Below are 22791 nucleotides of genomic sequence, written 5' to 3'. Positions count from 1 at the left end.
GAGGATGAACCTCAGAATGATCCTTTTACCAAAAACAACAGTTTGCTGCATGGTAGACTTTTATGTTATACACCTTATTCAAAATCATGTAAGTAGTCACTACAGGGAACACTGTGACCTCTTTGGTTGCAACCATCAGTACAGTGATGTCACTTAGCTCCACTTTGCTTTATATTATCCAGATGACATAGTTCATCAGTGTGCTGGTTTGGGCCAGGATAGAGTTAATTTTCTCCATAGTAGCTGGTATGGGACTATGTTTTGGGTTTGTGCTGAGAACAGGGTTGATATAACAGGGATGCTTTCGTTCCTGATGAGCAGCGCTCACACAGAGCCAAGGCCTTTCCTGACTTTCAGCCTTTCCAGTGAGCAGACTGCGGGGGCACAAGAAGCTGGGAGGGGGCACAGCCGGGACAGCTGACCCCAAGTGGCCAAAGGGATCTCCCACACTGTATGACGTCATGCTCAGCATATAGAGCTGGGGGAAGAAGAAGGAAGGGGGAACATTCAGAGTGATGGCTTTTGTCTTCCCAAGTCACCATTATACGTGACGGAGCCCTGCTGTCCTGGAGATGGCTGAGCACCTGCCTGCCGGTGGGAAGCAGGGAATGAATTCCTTGTTTTGCTTTGCTTGTGCATGCAGCTTTTGCTTTACCTGTTAAACTGTCTGTATCTCAACCCACGCATTTTCACACTTTTACCTTTCTGATTCTGTCCCCCGTCCCATTGTGGGGGGACTGAGTGAGCGGCTGCGTGGGGCTTAGTTGCCAGTTGGGGTTAAAGCACGACACTCAGCCTTCTTCATGCTGGGTTGAGATCATCGCTTGGGTTAGAAGTAATTACCTGAAGCGCATCTGAGAGAAGCTGGCAGACTGTCTGAGAGTCTGAGACTGAAGGAGCAATTTCCTTCCTTTTAGCCAAGCTTGTGAACCGAGAGTATCTTCTAGGACCTTTAGATGCATAGTGATACCTTGGCAGTAATAATACTCAGAATTTTATTCTGTTTTGTTTTCTTATTTACAAGTGTAGGTCCGAATGCAGACTTTCCACTGTTTTGCTTATACAGAGTAAGCATTTGTAGAATCCAGGTTTTAAAATCATTTGAAACCTCAGCAAGAATAAAATACGGTTTGCTTTCTACTCCATGTCTTTTGCTGCATTGCTTCTTAATAGATATCCTGACTTCCACTTCCATTCTGGATGCACATTAATTGCTGGCTTTTTAGTTCACTGTATCTGAAAGACATGGTCTCTTACAAGTCAACAGGTAAGATCACCAGAGGAATGCATGCTCATGGTCCTCACATTTGGAGTTCTGGATGGATGAACTTCTACCTTGGTGTGATCTTTAGTTCTTGGTCTAGTGTTCTGATTATCAGTGAATACTACTGATATAAGCTATAATAACTTAGAATTTTATTTAGAAGAAAATTGTTTAGTTTTTTTCTCGTTGGGAGGTATTTATTTGAAATTGTGTTAATTTGGTGTTATCAATAAAGTGAGGTTATACATTCATCCAGAACATTTGGGACACGTGCATCATATAAATTGATCAAATAATTGCATAAATTGCATAACTGTTGCAGATAATAAAAGCAAGAGTTTACTGGAAAATGCCCATATAATGTCTGGTGCAGAAACTAAGGCATGGCTGCAGTTTATCAGGCAGAGTCATCTGAAGGTCTCACTTAATCGTTCGTGCTGTTAGAGAAGATAATATTACTTCATTCCCCAGCACAGGGGAATGAAGCTATTTCACAAGTTGATGCAAACACAAGCAGTTAGCTGTAATAATTTATTGGGTTCAGTCCTTCACTGTTATGCAGTGATACACAGCTGCTTTAGCAGGTCAGAGAGTGGTGAGGGGTTTAGTGTACTGTTAAGGGTACATTATAATCTCTGTATTAGTTTTCCTGAATGGAACACATAGCTGTCATAAATGTTTTAGTGATGCATTCGGAAAACAGTAAGCAGAGCTTGTCAGTTTTTACAGACTATCATCGCCTGGTGCTGCTAGGGCAGGATGAGGACTGAATAAGTGCTCTTCCATTGAGAAACTGTCCAAGATCTCACTTCCCATAACAATTTCAGTTAAAGTATCTCTGAAGAGCTTAACAGAGTGGATGGTAATATAAATTAAGCCAAGTTTTACAGTAGAGGCTTGTTCCAAAGATAAGCCCATTCAATAATAGACTTCTCAGTGATTTCACAGTGATTTCTGGGATTTTACACCAGGCCTTCAATGTAAATTTTTTTTTTCCCACTGTAATTTAAGAGAATGAGGAGGCAAGACAGACATTTCAAATGTATTTATTTTGATTGAAAGGCATTGTATCCAGTGACTGTATTTTTAGCCTCTGCTAGTCAGGTATCATCTTTCACCATTGTATTAGCCTGTACTACTGATACTTTCGTTGGTTTCTATGAAGAGATGGAAGTTTTCTATTAAAACAAATGTATGCTTGAGTATAAATCATGAAGACTCTTCTGCTAACTCACTTGAGTGTCAGTTTGTAAAGACAGCCAGATATCCAAAATTTTACAGTCTGGGTCTAGTTTGGATAAACACCTATGAGAGAAAGCTTTCTTATCAGATTCCAGCACTTCCACTTGGCATCTCAGCTGGAAATACCAGAAGAAAAGCCTTTCTGTTAGGGCACGGTCATTTCCAGCTCTAGTCCCTGGCGGAAATCAGAGGTGCCAAAGTACTTTTGCTCATGAAGGGTTCAGTGTAAGTTCAGTTCCAAACATGGGCTAAGGTTTCTTTTGTGTTTCTTCCTTGAAGCCTGTGTGGAGACTTGATTGGTAAGTACTGCATTTTTATTTTAAACTCTAATTGTAAACCAGGAGGGCCTTCGCTTCTAATCTGAGGACGTGGCTCAAACCAATAATTTTGAAAAGGACCACTGATTCTGCATATATTGTCAGGTTTTCTATAAAAGAGAAAGGAAGTGGTTAAGGTATTGGATGGAACTTTCCTTAAGTTAATTATTGTCTAACCCTTTTCCACAAAATGCATAACTATCTTCTTCTGCCTGAGGAGGCTTGAGCAGCAATCAATCATTTATATCCCCGAAGACTTCCCTAATCACTGCATTTCAACACAGTCTGGGAGTGGGAACAAGGGCAGTCTTCACCACTTTTGATGAAGCTATTTCACTTTGAATAAAATAGCACGAATTAGATGAAGAGGTTTAACACACATCTCCTTATATTCAGACAAGTGCTTAAGATAAAAGAGAGCTTTATTCTCAGTGTTTACCTCAACTGATATTTAAATGAGTGCATATGAAGTAGAGCAGTTTCACTCAGAGAGGTAGAGCAGGCCCTCCGGTCCAAAATGCACCACGTCCAGATATGAGACCATGCTTGCAGAAGGTGTGAGTTCAAGACCTCTGAAGCAGATGAGGAAAGTGAGTTCAAAGCTTCCAAGACCCTCCTGAGTGCTCTAATGGGCCACAGTGAACACAGCACCAGCATGTCTTCCAGCAATTTTTCTCTGTGTATGATGATGGGTCCAGTAGCCATGTTCTGAGAATTCCCAAATCCTAAGTGAATGTTTAGTTGGATGTTTAGTTCAGTGGATGTTTAGTTCCTACAGACGTGGTTTGTGTGGTCCTGCAGATGCTGACAAGCAGATATTTGAGGTCAAATTGGGGCTGAGTTTGGTTAATTCTCCTCTTCAGTCAACGAAGGCACTGTCAGAGGGTCATTCATCCCACATACCTTAGTCTCACACCTTATGATAGGACGAGTGGTCCTTTGAAGGTTTCTGTTTCTCTTCACAGTAGGAACCTAGGCATACAGCTTTGATTATATTAACTTTTAGGGTAACTGGTAGCAATCCTACTATTAAATACTCAGGAAGCCTATCTTGTAAAAGTGGATATATTTACAAAATTCAGACATCTACACTGTTTGATAACAGTTTGTGGGGTCTTTGAAAAGTAAAATTTTGAATGTCAGCAACAAAAATAGAAAGCAGATACTGCAATCTTTTTGTTGATGCAGCTCTGTGTACCCATTAAGTATCTACTCTCCCTAGGCCTGAGGTCACCTCTTTAGGTGTTGTTTTAAGACAAATAAATAACAACCTTTATTTTTGTTTGTAAATTGGTTTCACATAAAAATGCTGCAAAACAGTAGAAGTATTCAGGATACTGCCTTTAAAACCTTTCATAAAGTTCATAAATATGTTTTATGTCTTGGTTTCTTTCTTGCCCAAATGTCCAAAACAGTATGCTTAGTCAATTTGATATAGGTGTGTAGATGGATTGGCTGGGAAAGACAGCATGATTCTTTTAATAACATTTTCAGTTTTGCCTCCAAATTAATGTTGATTACCTTTGAAAATATTGTGAAAGTTGCGATATCTGTAATTCTTTTAATAAATTTTTCTTTTTAAAGTTTAAATTAAAGAATCAGTAAATGTCTCTGTTCTTCATTTTGATTAATTCCCATTCATTCTTAGTTCAGGATTTCATCTGAAAAATGGAGCACAGGATAACTGTGTTCTCATACATAGGTGATAGACTATAGCTCTCCCTTACAGCTGATCTGTGGAAAGCATGCTCCTGTTGCCAGATTCCTAAGACTATATTGGAATACTGTATTAGCAATATTGTAGTATATAACCATAGGCAGTCATATGCCAGCACAAGGCAGAGAAAGAAATATCCATAGGACAGCAGGCAACTTGAGTTGCAAAGATAGATCTTATCTTAAATCCATTCTGTTTTAGTTCTGATGTTTATGTCTGAAAAAGGGGGTTATCTCATTCTACAGAGAAGTACTACAGCCCTGAGTAAAGAAAACCAAGACTTTCCTGCTGCTTGAAACAGTAGAGCTGATGATGAGTGTTATCAGAAGGTCACCCAAGGTAACATAGCTGCTTTAGCTCAATGTAGCATCCTTGCCTAGAAATCAAGAGTCCTGGCTTACCTTCTGCCTGAAATTACTTTTTTTTTGCTGTGTGTGTTTTCTTAAATTCAGAAGATTGGGTGGATTGTACCTGTGAGTTGTCTGTGCTGTGGAATAGTGTGGAAATAGGATCATTATCCAGCAAACAAAGTCAGTAACCCAGTTATCATGGCATTTCTCATTTCTTCCTGTGGATTTCAGCTTCTTGAATAAGGAAGACAACAGCCTTTGAATATCAACATCGTCAGGAGATGTCCTCAATATGGGCTGTACACCGCTGTGCTTATAATCCTTGACCTAAACTGTGAGCTGGGAAAGGGACAGACTCTTTTCAGTCCCTAATCATCCATTTGGCTCACTCAAGGGCAAATTTATTTTAACAGCTGTTGATTACCTGTCAGGAATGAAGTGAACTTCAGAGAAAGCTGAGGAAACAGAGCTGAAACACACATCTGCTCAGATCACAGTGCCAATGAAGTTCGTGAAATGATGCATTTTTCCTGTAGAAAATCCCAAATGCTCCTTTCTTTCTACATGAAGTATATTTTTTCTCCAGAAATTAATTAATTGATATTTATGTTCCATAATATGTTCCTTCTATTGCTAACGTTATAGCCTACTGCACAATATGCACATCAGGTGTTTCTTCTTTTTGCAGGCTTTCAAACAACTGTAGCTTGGCAGTAGCTGTTTAACAAGACAGAGCACATACTACCCATTTCTAATTCTTCTTCAAAGCAGCAGTTGAATTAACATAAGCTTTAAGTGGGTGTTATGTATTCATTTGCACATTTTCTGCTGCTGCTTATGACTGGTTTTAGCTGCAATCTGCTACATATGAAAGGACTACTGCACCTATACAGAGCCTTATAGAAGTGGCATACAGCACACTGCAGGTCAATAGTTTTAAATGTTTGGGGGCAGATAGATACAAATCTCTTTCTCTTTCTCTACCCACAGTCTCACCCACCACGAGCTCTAGACAGACATGTTAAATTGGCACTCTCTAAAACCTACCTCATCAGCATGAGTCATGTTTCAGCTTATTATCTTTTTTCTCTGCTGTCTATTATTCAGGTGAGATATTTGCTTAAAATACACCCAGGATACAGTGGTCATAAAAGAGAGCTTTTCTTGCATTTACCTCAGAAGTATGAACGTGGTAAAGTGCACACAATTGCAGCGCTTGCTTCTCCACCCACCCCTGCTGCAGTATCCCCAGCCTGAAGGACTCTGCTGAGCGTGCTGAAACAACTTTGTTAAACTGTTCCCTTAGAAAGAATAAGATGAAACCAACAGTATCATTCCCTGCTGTTATCTAGACAAGATTTGAATTCAGATTTTTTTTTGCAGAAGTTCCTGTGATAGCTCACAACTGCTTCTTGTTTCCTTTTTTCTGGATAAGCACTATTTGCAGAAAAAAATCAGTACTGTGGCTCCCTGAATTCAGATTAAATCAGGCAATATATGCTATTTCTGGTGCTGGAAAATATGATCTTCTTCTCTTGCCTTTTGCTTGGAAATTACTTTGCCTGGCTTTTTTTCCCCAGAGCATATTAGCACATTACATTTTTTTGTTGATGTATGCAGTCGTAATTTCCAAGACCACATAGAAACAAAAGCAAAGCATGTACTGTCTGTTTTGATGGCTTATTCAGTCATTGCACAGCAAGAGTAGAACTCGTTCATGAATTGCTCTTCATTGTGTATCAGTTACCACTGTGACCACTCTGTGCAAGTTATTTTGCACACAGAACTGTAGAGGCATGTTTAATCCCTTACCTCACTGAGATCACGTTGTAAAGCAATGCATAAGAATGTGTGGTGTTGGTGTTGTGGTTTTTTTTTTTTTCCTGGCCTACATTTTATATAGTAGATAACAGAACAGCTTAGGCATTTTGTAATAACACTTCTGTATACACTTTCAGCTCAAAACATCCTTTTCTACAGTTGGTATGTATGAAAACCTGTGGACAGTACCACTGAAGGCATGTCAAATATTGAAAGCCATGCAAGGCAACAGAGCTATTCCAAGGGCAGATGGCTAAAAGCTAGACTATGACCAACAGTGTATTAGGCTCTACTGTAAGGTAATGAATCTTTCTGGTATCTCCAAATAATGACATAGCACAAACTGCCTTACCTCCTCCACTCTTTTTGGCAATGCTGATTTACTGAGTCAGGCTGTAGCTGTGAGAAAGGAAGGGTGGTTGACAAACTGCAGAAACCACTGTAAGAACTGGGACAAGAGGTCTGATGCCCATGTTTCGAAGACAGCAATTATCTGTAAGAAATCTATCTCTGGACATGCTCACTTTCCATTGCAAATCACACCTTATAAATTGTTCCTTTTTCTTCTTGGCTAGTGTAACATGCAGTATACAGTTTCCCACCACTAACAGGTTGCTATTTATGAACCTTACTTGATAAAGAAACCTATTAACATTTGAGCCTCACTTTGAAATGTTAAACATGCATCCTTTAAAGATAAGTAACTTGTTTATATTCCAACACACTTATTTTTTTCACGTTATTGGCTACTTAGATTAATGACTTATTTGTCCCTGAATATTATTTTAAATAATCCCAGCGGATATGGCTTGGATGCAGTAACTGAATGATAAATTGACAGGTTGCTTTTCAGCTGTAGGTGAAATGTTCTTGTTGTCGCATATGCTGTTTGACATTCTGAAAACTGTCAAAAGAAACAAATATTTCCCAACAGAGAAAGACAAAAAATAATATCATATACTAAAACTCTTACTTGAACCAGAACAAAGGGGTGCCACTAAAAATATAATTAAGAGATTTTTTCTTTCTTTTTTTTTTTTTTTTTCCCCACATTAGATTGTGCGTTTCTTGAGTTCCTAATAGACATCAATTCTTACGAAGGAAAAACCCAAGCCTTTCACATGGGTTGGTATTCATCTCACCAGCTTTTACCCATAAAATAAGCAAACATTTAACCTAAGAAAATCAAGCAGGCTCCATTTGCAGCTGAAACACATCCATACCATCTTAATACAAGTGTCTTGGGCTGGTGGGATGAATGGACCTCTTGAGATGCCTACCTCTCAATTAAATGCAGATGGAGCCTAGATGACCATCCTAGATATGGTGTCACATCTAACTTTTAGATCAATAAAGTTTGTTGAGATGGATTGCGTGTGAATTCATGTAAAGATTGATTCAACCTAGTATGAACTTAAGATGTTTTTATTTAGAAGAAAGTCCAGAATTAATTGCAATATACAATACAATAATATAAATTATATAACAAAATCTTTTGCTATTGTATTGCACTGCAATATGACTTCATGTGAAATAAGGCAACAATGAAGAGGGCTGAAAAACCAGATAAATTATCAGTCTCCTCAAGAGAGCAAAAGGGCTTTCATGCTTTGCAGTGTTTCCTAGGTAGAATAATGATGCACATTTCACTCCCATCCTCCCCTCTGGGGGTCTGGGCAGTAGAACCAGTGAAAGAAGAAACTTGTCCCTTAGGAAGATAAGATATGCCAGGGCAACCGGGCAAATCAACACAAGAAAGGTGAGAAATTGTGGGAAATTTGTCTTTGTTTAAGTTCAATTAAGAAAAAAACTAAGCCCACCCCAGTACAATTTTTTAAAAAATGTCTCTGAACTGGATCATCCTTATCTACCTAATTTTGTCAAAATGGTGCTTTGTGGTGAAAATTATTTCAGTACTAATTTGCTGTGTGGTGTTTTCATAGTGTATATGGTAAACTCATCTACAAAAGCATTCTTCTTATTCAAGAACACCACTGCATGTAAAATACAAGCTCATGTTATGAAGTAAGAGGAAAATATGAAAAAAACCCCACTGTGGTGTTATTAACGAATCCACATTTAAATAGCTACATCCCAACCACTTACTTTCACTGTAATTGCAGCCACGCGATTCCTGTGTTTACTAATTATTTCTATAGAAATGCTATGTATTATTAAATAACCACAATGACTGGAGAGAGTGGCATTTCAGTGATGGATGACGATCATGCATTTGTATATCAGAGAGGTGTTTTGGCAATAATTTTGCATCAGATATATATTTCAGAGAAAATTATTGCCCTTTGGGGACTTTGTGTTACTTTTTTTCTCCAGAAAACTAAGAAAATACTTTTGAAAATCTATCAGCTAGCTATGGGATGCACAACTGTGTGTGCATCATATTATGTTGATGGAAGGTGCTAAGCAAAACAGAAATTCTTAACTACTATTGTAATGAGTTATCTGTGTTCAGTAATGACCAGAAGAATTTTTTATGAGAAATCACTTTCTGATATTGGAATCTTAGGCCATAATGTTTGGATGCAACCAACAGAACTTAAACATATAAAAACTCATTTAGTTACTCACATGGTCAGATCTTCACTGGTGTCATGTACTCAGAGCTTCCACTGGCCTCTGGAAGAACCATTTTATGGCTCAACACCCCTAAAAATGACACTACAGAAAACTGGATTGAAAAATGTGATGTAAGTAATACTGACTACTGGCAAAGGCATTTGAAAGCCAAACATTTTGTTTAATATGTCAGTCATTGTAAATAATGGTAACATCTGTATTTAGCTTTTGGAGCATTTGCACTTTACACAAAACAAGTGTCATTACTAAATTAGCTGGTTTGAACAGTCATACTTGTTAAAAGAGTTAACCCTGCAAGCGCTTGCCGAAAGGCCAGCCTGAAGTTTTTCCAACACATTCCTTGTGTTTAATGATCTTTGGCTACACAAGAACTTACTGTCATTTGGACATGCAGTTCCACCAGGGTCAGTGAACATCCCAGAGAATCGCTATTCATTAATATGGGCATGGGTTTGTTGTTTGTTCCTAAATAGTGATGCTTCAAAAATGTAAGGGTAGGAAAAAAATACCCTGTAAAGATGTAAAGCAATAGTATAGCCATTAAAACAAAAAATGTTCTAAACAGAAGCAATTCTATTGAATTCAGCAGAATTGCTATCCCAGAATGCTGATCTTCAAAGCCACATGGGGATTTTGTCTGTAAACTTCCCATTATCTTTGATGTGAAAATTTCTGATGATGATTATTACTGTTTTCCTTTTGTTCAAATGATTCACCTAATTTTTTTAATGGAAGAGTTACTTTCTCTTAAACGTACTTCTCTGGCAAGCTCATAACATTAGCCCTCCTTCAGCAAATGTTTAAGATAATTACAGACAAGACAGAGCATTAGAAACAATGATAGACAGAGAGCTACAGCTTCACAGCTCTAGCTGATTTGATATTTGAGAGATCTGAAAGGGTGGTGGCGATGTGGGAAGGTAGCTCCAAGACAAGGTCCAAGGGTATAGTTCAGACTATGGCATAAGGAGCAGCTGTTGCACCAACTTGTTTGAAGTCTCATCATGTAATTCTTTTATCTGCTAAACTGCAGAGCTCCATCAGTTATTGCTCCTTTATTCTAGCAAAGCCCCATAGTAAAGAATGTCAAAAGGGTAAAGAATGGGGAAATTACACACTATTTTTGCAGTTAAGGTCCAAATAAAGTTCCTTTTATTTGACTTCTAACTGAACAAATTTGAATGTAAGGTTATACATTATTTTAAAATACTACATCTATCTTGCTATTTAGAAGCAGACTTGTACCCTCACACATATATTTGCATATATATAGATATATGATCTTTTAAAAGGAAACAAATTCAGTCATATGGCTGTACAGATCCTACATTATGTAATTAGCCCCAGGTTGAAAGGGTGATCTTCCCCTTTATTAATCTGAAAGGTAAAAGCCCACCCTAAGCTAATCATGTGGGTTGGGATTCTTCTTACCCTTGCTTCATTTATTTTTAGGTTCAGACTCATAATTTACCTCCATGGCCACTGGTCATTTCTGGAGGACAGCCAACGCCTCCTGTCTTACATCTGTCTCCAAGGCCAGAAAAATTTCTCTCAGCAGTTGCCCAGAACTATGTGTAAAATACAGAAGCAAGTACATGACTAATATAGACTGGACTCACATTTTAGATGGCTAAAGTAAGTGAGATGAATCCTACCCATCTAGGTTTCACTAACTCTACATGGACACTTCATGTTGTGTGGAAAATGGATGCTACAAGAAACGTCACCCTTGTAAGGTCCCAGAACTTCAAAACACAGCCGCATGAAGTTCTTTTCATGATATTTTTGTCTAAACTGGGTGTGAAGTTTAAATATTTGACTGGAGTTTAAATAACGTCTTCAGCATTGGGCAGGCATTTTCAATAAGCATATACAAGTACATTTTTCAAGACTTCAGAGGTTCACCCCTTCTGCTAAAAATATTGATTAGGTCTTCAACACCTTCTTGTGAAGCAAAGGAGATTATCGTAACAAATGCAGTCAGCTGAGAGCAAAGACAGTGAAACTAGATATAATTATCTTGGCTCAGATTGTAAACCCTTGATTTTAAATTGGTAATTAGTTTTTTTCAGCCTCAAGAATGTTATATCTCTGGAGAAAGAAAACAACAGCCTGATTTTCTTTATTTAAAAGTTTCAATCTCTTTTTGATGTGATTATATTAATGCAAAGTGTAGAGCAAAATTGTCACCTGTGTGGAAAAGACTCATTATGAAAGGCATGTGAAAAATATATCATTATTAATTTGATATTGTCTCCACCAGTGCTTCTTGGATATCAGGGTATAAATAAGTTAGGTATGGTCATTCACTTCACATGTTCACACTTTTGGGGATAGCTAAGTTATTTAAAAACTCAGTACTGTCTATTCAGCCACCAATGCCAAGAGTTTTTTAAATTAAAGACTTCTGTTGATATAAAATCTTTTTTCCTCATTTTATTCCTCTACAAAAGAGAAAGTAGCATATGAACCTTACACTGATTGATTTCTTGCACATGACGAAAAGCATTTCAACTTGGAAGCTTGGGGAAATAATGTGTGACATTTACATAAATTCTGCCTCTATCGCAACACAGTAGAATCTTCTCTGGCTTTTCACCTCCAATGTGGATTAAAGTCGGAGCAGAGACAAGTTTGGATAGATGGCATCTTTCATATTTCTTCTTCCCTAGAAGAAACTGACTAAGCCCACGTGGATTCTTTGGCAATCCTTAGTGACAGCAGTCCTGGTAGAGAGAACATATAGATTCTCATGCAGTACGGCTTTTGAACATGACAGCTTGCACTTACTTCTTAAAAGAAAGAATGTTTTCTTTAAAAATGCCGAGTGTTAATGGAATATGCCCCTGTTCTGTCAAACTGCAGCATTGATTGCATTGGGGCCCCATTTTCTTAACACACACTGGCATGAAATACTTTCCAAAATATCATCTATTTCAAAGTGGTTACCTTCTTTTCTGTTTTCCAGTGAAACTTTTATAATAACTTCCTGTTAAAGATGAAAGCCAATAGCATCTTTATTCTTCCCACATGAATCTTGCTTTTTTTAGTTTACCAGAAAAAAATCGTGGCTTAGCGTTCCTCTTAACATGGAAATGGTTTTGAAAATACATATTAAAATGTAAATTTTTGTGTTTTCAATAAATGCTGAAATATAGGCAGAAGTAGTTTTTGTTGATACACCCTAAGAAACACCAACTCCCCCCAACCTTGCTAGACAGTAACACTGTTGGAAGATTTTTAATATGTGATTCACTTCATTCATTTTGATGCAAAAACAATGTCAATGTTCATTTACCAATTTATGTTTATGGCCTGTTTTTGGTAACCCTGGCTGAAGAATTAGTATTTCCTTAATTCACAAGCAATCCTTTTTGTTACTGAATAGTGGGTGCTTCATAAGTAAGTAATATTTGGTTTATTCTCCATTGCTCTAACAGTCCAACTGATTCTCTAGAACTGATCCAATTGATTGTCTAGAAACAGCCACTCCCCTGAATATCAGGCAATGAGCAGCAAAACTCAGCAGACCACCCATTCACCCAGTGGCCATCAGTCTATGATCTCTTCCTAGTTTTCACTGCCTTAATTTTAATTTTTGCTTCATGCACACCATAAACACTAGTGGAAATTTCCCCGCCTTTGTACATATTTTATATTAGGCTATCATTTAATAAACTCAAAAACATCAAGTTTCTGAACCTGAACTGAAAACCACATTGAAGGGCCATTCTTTCCTTAAACCATATGTGAACTGCTTATATGCCTGTGGGTTATAGAAGAGTGTTAAACTAGCTACTGGTTCATAATAGTGCTTTTAATAAAACCCTCTAGCCCCTTACAGGAATGTGGCCAGCACAGAGACTCTCTGTACGTGTTAGGGTCTGCAGAGTGCTGTTGTGTTGCTTTGTGTTCTCAGTCTCCGCTTTCTTTCCCCCACACTGCTACAGCTGAGGCAGTGCAGCCTAAGCCCTTACTTTGCAGCCCTGAGACTGCTTTCAGCCACTCCGCACTGCTCTTTGGTATAGACGTTGGTCCCGCACAAAGTCTCCTTTCTTTGTATTCTGAGAACCATGTCTACAGTGCCCATTCCTGCAGCTGGGGATGTCCTGTACTGTAGGATCTGCTTATCAGCAAGACCCAGAGTTTGAACTCGTGGAAAGACCTAACTGCTTGGGACTCTATGTCCTGTGAATATTCAGGGGCTATTAACACATGCTGGTTTCTGTTAGGGTCTGGCTTTAGCACAGGGCATCTATCAGAGTAGGGTCACACAGGGGGCAGATCACAAACAGCACACAGTTTAACTGTCCTTCAGTACTGCCTTATTCATGTGAAACCACCTTGGGACATTGGTTTGACTAAAATGAAGAGAAGTTGTTTTCTCTTCTCTTTTCCTCAAATATTCTGGGACAAAAAAAAAAGAAAAAAAGACATGGATTGTGGAAAGGCTTGAGCAGAAAACGAAAAAAAAAAAGATCAGGTTAGATCAAATTGCTTTAGAAAGACTGAGCCAAAGAGGATCACTACAGCAGAAGGACTGATCAGGCACTGGTGTTTTAGAAGTGGATGTTTAGTCCTAGGAGTAGCCAAGTCAAAGCTAGAGGACCAAGGAGAATGAACAACAAATTGTGGGTGAAAGATCCCAAACACCTTCTAGGATATACTCAGAAAAAGTGATGAGGAAACCGAGACAGGAAAATGTATATGAGAGTATTTGCTGCCATTCACCTGAACTTTCCCCTTTGCCTCAGGCTATGTGGATCCTGCAGAAGAGTACTCAGCAGAGCAGCATGGAAGAGTGCCCTGTTCCAGGGAGCTCTAACAGTACTCTCCTGGTGGACAGAAATGGTGTAACGGGGCATTCAGGTGGACGTAAGTGGTGTAATGGGGCATAGCAGTGACTCAGACAAGCAAAGTGCACTGAGGCAGCAATGTAGCTCTGCCTCTCGCTGGAGAGAACTGCCAGATGTGGGCGTGAGCTCCTTGCCTCTCTACTTCATGTAAACAGTGCAAGCGGGTCCAAGCTCCGGATTCAATGACTCAAAGAGAGCTGCTCTCATTTTGCACAGGTTTAAATCAGTGCTAGACCACTGACATAAAAGAAGATCTTTCTAAATTAAGCCAACATAGATGAAAAAAGGATTAGTTCATGATCTTGTCCATAGCAAATCATGTCAGCAGAGCCCATGAGAGGGACTTTTCATTCACTTTCCCTTTAACAAACTTCTCAATGCTTCTTTTTATTGTTATGTTGTCTTCGTCTGCAGACAGTGGATAAGATGGCAGAATTCCCACTCATTTAAGTATTTTGTATAAGTATTGTGTTGAATAATCTTTTGTTGAGGTCCAGAAGGCTTTCTCTTCTGCTGTACTATACCTGTCTGCAAGCAACTCCTCTCTGGTTTCTAATTTTGAGTATTTGTTAGAAATGCTTTCACATCAGCTGGAAAGCTGACAATAGAACAATCCTATCTACAGTAGAAGGAAATGTTCTCTTCAAAAGCATTATGCAAAAACAAAAGGGAAATAATCATTAAAATAAACCACTTAAAAATATGCTACAGAGTCCTTGATGTGTCTTTCCATCATCTGAAGATGATGTGAGATAATTATTAAAAAAAAAGCAGATAATGTATTCCTAGGCAGATCACTACAACCTCTTGGGATTTGTCTGATGTATTTACACATGTATCATAATAGTTATCCTGCCTTTTCCTGCCTGTTTTTGTATGAGTTCATCTACACTGGTTTTAATACTGATACTCAAAATAGCTGCCTTGGCTATTCTTGATACACTTCCCTGCCTCAACTTGCGGGCAACAATACATGAACCAAATACTCAAGGACATGCTAATTCTCTCTTTTGCATCTTATATTGCTTTTTATAAAAAGATAAAATTGATTTTCAGAGGCAACATGTTATTACAGTAAAGCTTCAACACAAAGAATTGCAGCATTGTTGAATGGAGCAACCACAGTTATTCTCTGATAGGGAGCTCCCTTCTGATAGGGATGGGTAATGCTATGGTTTTCCCAACTCCAGACACTCAAAAATCATGGGTTAAGTCCATCCTCAACACATCCAAAATAATAATTAAAAAATACCATGATCATCCTGGGTTTTGAGGCCATATATGTGTTCATAGCACATTTTCAAAATATTCTTTTCAGCTAAGAATACCTTTTTTTTTAGTTTTTAACTAAAAACTGGAATTATATTTTTGCTCCTCATCTCCAAGAGCTGAGGTTTAAAAAAATGCATTAAAGAGAGGATAAATTGCAGGAGCTGGAACACACATATAAGGAAACCATGGAAGATGTAATATGTATTTCTATACTATAAAATAAAACCATGGCACCAAGAAAATTACGCAAAATTTAAAGAATGAAAGTTAGATATTGCTAGCTGATTTTTAAAAGGAATTGTACAAACAGTCAAAGTGCCAGTGTTTGACTGTTCAATTTGATAAAAGCAGTAAGAAATATGTTTCTCATTTCACTGTCTCTTGCTATTCATACAGGCTAATTCTTACTCTGCCAGTGGCTCATTCCGTCAATTACAGGATGTACCTTCATTATTGTTGATGCATTATATTAAACAGTAAGTGTCTTATGTTAATATTCAGAAACTTGTGGTTGCTAGGCATCCTCCTTAAAGAAAAACCCTAGAATTTTCTTTTTAATTAAACAGTTGTCTTCAATATGAATAGTTGTCATAAGCTACTGCAGTTACCCAACGGGTAACGTTTCCAAAGATCATTATGGAATTACTCAATAAGAAATCCCACACCTGTATTTATTGAATAGTATATGGAATACATAAAAACAGTAAAGTCGTCAAGGAGACAGTTCTCCAGTGTGGCCCCCAAAGAGAGGAATTGTATAACAGTACTGAAGAAACTTAGGAGAGTTTCTACACTTTCCCATTGTATTCTGTGAAGAAATGAGACAACCGCCTTTAGCATTTGTATCACCTGCACTTATTATTCTAATACTCATCTTTTTCCCTCAGTTTTTCCAATGGTGCCTGTTGCAGACATTTGACTCATCTCATTAACTGGTGGGTACTGCCTCTTGCTATGAATCCAGAAGCTCAGGTTTGAACCGTGCATTCTGTAGTGAGGGTAGAAGTGAGGGCTGTCCTCAAGTGACCCAGTGTGGAAAGGGGATAATCTGGATTAGGTAACTCAGGGTAGCTGGAAAGGCTACTGTCCTGTCACTCCCTTGTGCACCACTAACTACACAGCAGATACTGGCTCACCTTAACCACACCTGATCACTTGCGAAGTCTTGGGTGAAGTGGAGAGATCTCAGTATAATGAATCTGGTCTCAATCAGTGCTGTTGGACCATTTCTCAAAAATCTGAAATATGAAACCTGACTGTGAACTTCAAAATGTGTAGATATTTCCCCTGTGTGATTGACTAAAACAAAGAGCTCATCAAAAATATGCTCAGCTTCAAATTTTTAAACCTGGAAAAACAGTGGGAAGGTATTTCACTGTGTTTTCTTCTTTCTTTCCCAGTTCTTCTTTTCTTACTGCAGTAATATGCAATGAAATAATGATCTTACAGAAATATTGTGTCTTGGAAAAAACCCACAAAGACTGCTTTTTAACAATGGGATTAATTATTGAATCAAAGCAAAACTAACATGACAGTGTCTCTGAAGGTGATTCAGTCCATCCTAAAATAAATACCTAAGACTGGTGTCATAAGTTGCCCTCTAGAAATGTCATTCTTTTTCTATTACATTCTGAGGGAGCCCAGATGACTAGATCAGATTATGTACCTAATTTCTAACAGGCTAAAATTAAGTCAGCAGAAAACTGCCCTAGATGGTTGTGTTATAAAGACCATCTCTTTGACATCTCACTATATCCAGTACAAAATTGGCACCAGGAGCCTTGAGTTCAGTTTGGTGATGGAAAACCAGTCCTACTGTAAACCTAAAAAAGATCTCTGAATTATGCAAAATGCTGTAAGACAAACAAACAAACAAAAGCTCCCACCATTTTTTTTTTGTCTTCAGAAGACTAAAAAGGCTTCAGATTGTCTGTTTTATAAAGCTTTAATAATTGATGCAAGTACATTTAATTGTCTTGGTGCTTCTGTTTATCTGTTTTTCTCAGCATTTTTCCTGAAAATCACCCTAATGGAGAACTGGATAGAAAAATATATTTGGCAAGAAATTGTGGATTGTCAGAATTGTTATTTTGACAAAGAAGACCAAAAAAAGTGGAGGAAAATATAAGAGACAGGAATATCAACTCCTGCTGCTCCTTCACCAAGATTGTTACCATTAGAAAGGCTACTTTCCAACACAGCAATGAGGGAAATAGAGCTGATATTTATAATGCTTCATCTAAAAGTAACCAAAGACTTCAGATGCTGTTAACAAACATGTGACAAATTAAGAATTATAACAAAACTACTTTGATGATATAAAGAGTTTTAATTATGCAAAGATATAAAGTCATCATGAGGCAATTCCTACCTTAATTCTTAAGTGGAGAAGAACATTTAAAGAGAGCCTAAAAAGTGTCTTGAACTGACTGAAAAAGTATCATAGATTAAATTGCTATTGAATTTCTTACCCTTTCAGATGACTGTTTAGACACTGAAGAAATCCCCAACGTGGGAAAGTATCTGTAGCTCTTCTGTAAGACAGCAGATCAAATATTTCAGCTACCTTTAAAATTTTCTGTTTTCTCTAGATGTGCTTCTTCCACCAGTTAAACTAAGAGAGAATATCAAACAGCATCTAAATAGATATGAGCAATGTAGGAGAGGAGGAACAATTCTCTGCAAACTCCATTTCCTACTTTACCTTATATATTCTTGTTTCTTGGTGTCTGTTCCTTAATGTCTGCCACAGGAGTGTTAGACTGATTGAAGGAATTCATTTGCACTTAGAGAATCTGAATTTCTCTGTGTGAACATGAAAAAAACACCTAAAAGCTGAGGCTCAGGTACGTTAAGCTTGCTTAAGTCTTTAGAGCTCAGTTCTGAAGACCTTGGGACAGTTTGGCTGCATAGGACATGCTTGGGACAATTGTTATTTCCCCCCTTCATGTTGATAGATAAATGTTTGCATAGTTCCTGAGTGCTGTAGAAAGTGTTCAGCAGTAAACAAATCTATTCATCTACCTGCTGATAATGTGGGTCATGCAGTCTGACACTTTCTCAAGGCAAATAAACCCTAATAAACACAAGAGTGATTGACAAAAGAATGTTTCTTTATTACATATGCTAAAATAATCAGAGGTTTGTTCTTGTTTTGACTTCTGTAAGACAGTACATCTCTCTGTAACTGGCAATAAACATAACAAATGGTCAAAATGATACCTTGTTGAAGTTTTCCTGCATTTTCTTTTCCTTTTAGGATTGAGTCAAAATGAACTTTTTTTCCCACATCAGCCTAGGAATCAGTTGTAACATTTAGCCAAGTAAGGTAAAAAAGAAAGTTTAAAAGTTTTAGTTCTTGGCACTAAACTTCATTAAGTTTTCAGAAGACATCATAGAATGCATCCAATCTAACCTCAACATGCATTCTTATTATTTTTCTGTACAGAATATGACACATCACCACGTACTTATCCTAGTAATAGACCTTCCTCAGAGTCACAACTACTTCTAGTTATGACTGGTGTTATATAAGATTATTTTTGGATTACAGCAACAAGGTAGATAATTATTTGGTATTGATAAGGAAAATGGAACATTACGCAGGTATTTTAATAAATGAATAAATGTACTTTATTATCCTTTAAATTTGTGTTTCTTTAAGAAGACTTTCATATTTATTCTGTCTCATAATAGTAGGTTTGTCTGCCACATCTGTCCCTGGACTTCTAATAACTTTTGAACCTATTAACTGATTTCAGACTAATTTGACACAGAGGTGGAAATTCCATAAAGAAATTCTTAAGTACATCATTAAAATCTGGCAGTGTAGAGGAGTATGTGTCCTAATGAAAGGAAAATTACCATATGAACTTATATCTGATTAGATACCAAAGAATTAAACCACAAAAGAGCCCTTAGAAGTCCCCTGATGCATGGAAGGATTCAGTCAAATTTGGCTTCTTCTTGATATCAAATTCAATTAATTATGATAATGATGAGCTCTGAGAAGAGAAACACTTGATTAGCCCCAGTGCTTATGGAACAATGTCTTTGTTTACTCTGTCTGTATGTGCTTACGCCCTGATAAGAGGACAGTAAAGTCAAGGCAAACTCATTTCAATTACTCTCATTGAGTAGCCCATATGGTCTCTGCCTTTAAACTCTCACAGACTTCGTGCAGTTTCAGACTCAAACACCTCTCTTGATCAAAGTCAGTTTTGTTTAATGAATTCTTGCTTGAAGAATGTTTTCTTTTTTCTTAACCTAGATTGTGTTAGAAAAGCTGAAATTAGATGAGATGAGCTTTGAAGGCTTTTAAACCTTCATGAGATTCCACTGGATTCTACACATGCACCAAATGTAAGAGCCCAAGATATTCAGCAAGTCTGACCTGATTGTTTAGACATCTCTTCTTGCATTAAGCTTTACAAATATAGGACCTAAAAGCGGCCTTGACTGTGTCTTGCAAGTCATTAGTACAGAATATGCAAAAGAGCTCCATTCTTTTCTGATCATAGAAGACTATGGATGGCACTTACTCTTAGATCCCTAACTTTTTATCTGCTAAGCAAAGACCAGCTATCCACCTGATTATGAGAAAATGAAGGAAGATAATTTAAATTACCTTGGCCAGCTATCCATGATGTGAGCCAGCTAGCACTTGTGTGCATTGGCAATGGAGATTAATTCCTGTTTAAAGTACACAAAAGAAAAGCAGGACACTGTAGCTGAAGTGCCAGGGGTTAAAACACCAAAAACTGGGGTTGGAGCGTATTGTTCTTTAATAGTATAACAGGCAAAATCTTCTTAAATTAATTCAACCTGAGTGAATACAGCCATTTGTAGATAAGGTATGCCAACTCCAACATTTGAATTAATTTTTACCTCTTGATTCATCCCTACTTCAGCTAATAAGGAAAATGTAAAAAATGTTATTGAAAGTATTAGAACATTTTGCCTAATTTTACTTAACTATAGTGAAAAGCTGACAAAAGTTATAATACAAATCTGAACCATTGGCCATACATTCTGTAAGATCTACTTTTCCTATGAATGAGAATAAAAATGGGTCAGATGCGTACATCTGAGCTGAGAAGAACAGGAAGCAAATGGATAAAATTGTGGTTTGTTTTCTTTAATTAAATGGCCATATATAACTATATTTCATGGGGTTTGCTTATTAACATTTACAAAAATCAGGTTTTGGTAGTATATATATGTATAATTTTATACATAAGTTCTTATTTTAAAAATATCCATATAATTTTTTTATTTTAGATATTATTTAAGTGTTTGTACATATACTTAAATAATATCACAATATTATTTAATATAATAATATTTTTTATTTTATTACTATAATGCATGCATATCTCAAGCACTTTTGGCAATCTTTAACTGGAGGACAGATGGTGAAGTACCTTACTACATAGTCCTCAATTTTATGACAGAGTTAATAGGTGTTGCTTGTTTCCTTCTCAGACTATATTACTTCTGCAGAGGAAACAATATTGCTTATCTCATAACCTTTGGTGGATCCAAGGACCACTTTGGATTAGTGGAGACAGTTAGGAGCACTTTGTAAGAAACTGGTAGAAAAAAGCTTGGATGAAGTATCTGAGGAAGCTTCAATCTTTTTACTCAGAGCTCCACTAGCAACAGTTAGAACATCCTTGTAAACAAAGAGACTAGGTTTTTTAGAGGCACAGCCCTTTTATGTCACTACCCATGAAACATGGTGGCAAGAAGGAAAGCTAGTGAGAACAACAACAAAATGAGTGATTGAGGTTACCACCGAAACAAACCAGCTTAGAGTCTAAGTAGGTGACTCATATGATAGGGAATGAGATAATCAACAGAAATAGAGCCCCAAACTGAGGACAGTGGAACAACTGTTTGAATTCTGTCACCTCAAACTGAAAGAGTTTCTGTGGTGATCATTTGTTTATCAGAAAGCAAAGAGCAATACAAGCAATAATGCTGAAAAACTTGTTATTTAATGTAATTTTTGCAAGCATTAAAAATTTCCTAATTTTTGGCAGGTCTGTATCATGGAAATTGTGCCTCCAGACTTTGGGGGAGATTGGTCAGAGAAACAAAATTAAACTTCAAGAATAATCTGCAAATAACTAATGTATGTGAGAGAAAGGGTCAGAATAAATGTGGATGCTCACAAGGAAGGAATTCAGAGTGCAGGACAGAGGCTGAAAGCTGAGGACAGCAGGCAATATAGACTAACATATATTCTGCAGAAAGCAATACAGAAGTCTGAAGGAAGAAAAATCAGCTTCTGGGCAAAAACCACCCCACCCTCTCTCTACCCAATTTATTACAAAACTTCTTCAGGAAGAAGAAAGTGAGGAGGTCAAAACTGCACCTGGAGAGAAGGCTACTTGTGATGTGGTCTGCACTCCCCCTTGCCAGACAGCTGCTGTGCTCACTGTGGTGGAAAAGGAAGAAAAGAAGAACTGTCTTAGGTGTTGCCTGACAATGACTTTATGTTATTTTTTTCATTCCATTGAGAAAAAAGATGAAAACTGTGAAAAATTTTTAAATAGTTCTTTTTCTGCAATGCAATGAAAGAACAAGGGAAAAAAGGTGGAAAAGTGGTTTTGAAGAATCAGCTGTTTTGAGAGAACAAGTCTATAGCAAACATGAAAAAATATCAATAAGCACAGATATATCTGAAGCTTTGGAAGATAAGTTCAGGAACTACTGACCTGAAAAATTACTTAAGCTAACTGTTGCAGGCATGATAAAATTTGAGTAAGTACAAATGGAACACGTTCAGAGGAGAGCAACAAAGCTGGTGAGGGGTCTGGAGCACAAGTCTGATGAAGAGCGGCTGAGGGGAACGGGGTTGTTTAGGCTGGAGAAGAGGAGGCTGAGGGGAGACCTGATCGCCCTCTACAACTGCCTGAAAGGAGGCTGTAGCGAGGGGGGTGTTGGTCTCTTCTCCCAAGTAGGAAGTGGTAGAATGCAGGGAAATGGCCTCAAGTTGTGCCAGGGAAGGTTTAGGTTAGACATTAGGAAAAATTTCTTCACTGAAAATGTTGTCAAGCGTTTGAACAGGCTGCCCAGGTAAGTGGTTGAGTCCCCATCCCTGGAGGTATTTAAAAGCTGGGTAGATGTGGTGCTTGGGGACATGACACCAAGCTGAGTGGTGCGGTTGACACACCAGAAGGACGGGATGTCATCCAGAGAGACCTGGACAGGCTGGAGAGGTGGGTCTGGGTGAACCTCATGAGGTTCAACAAGGTCAAGTGCAAGGCCCTGCACCTGGGTCGGGGTAAGCCCCAGTATCAGTACAGGCTGGGGGAAGAAAGGATCGAGAGCAGCCCTGCTGAGAGGG

Source organism: Egretta garzetta, unplaced genomic scaffold (genome assembly GCF_000687185.1).
Source record: "Egretta garzetta isolate BGI_Z169 unplaced genomic scaffold, ASM68718v1 scaffold371, whole genome shotgun sequence".
Classification (NCBI taxonomy): Eukaryota; Metazoa; Chordata; class Aves; order Pelecaniformes; family Ardeidae; genus Egretta; species Egretta garzetta.
This window is presented reverse-complemented; position numbering follows the sequence as displayed.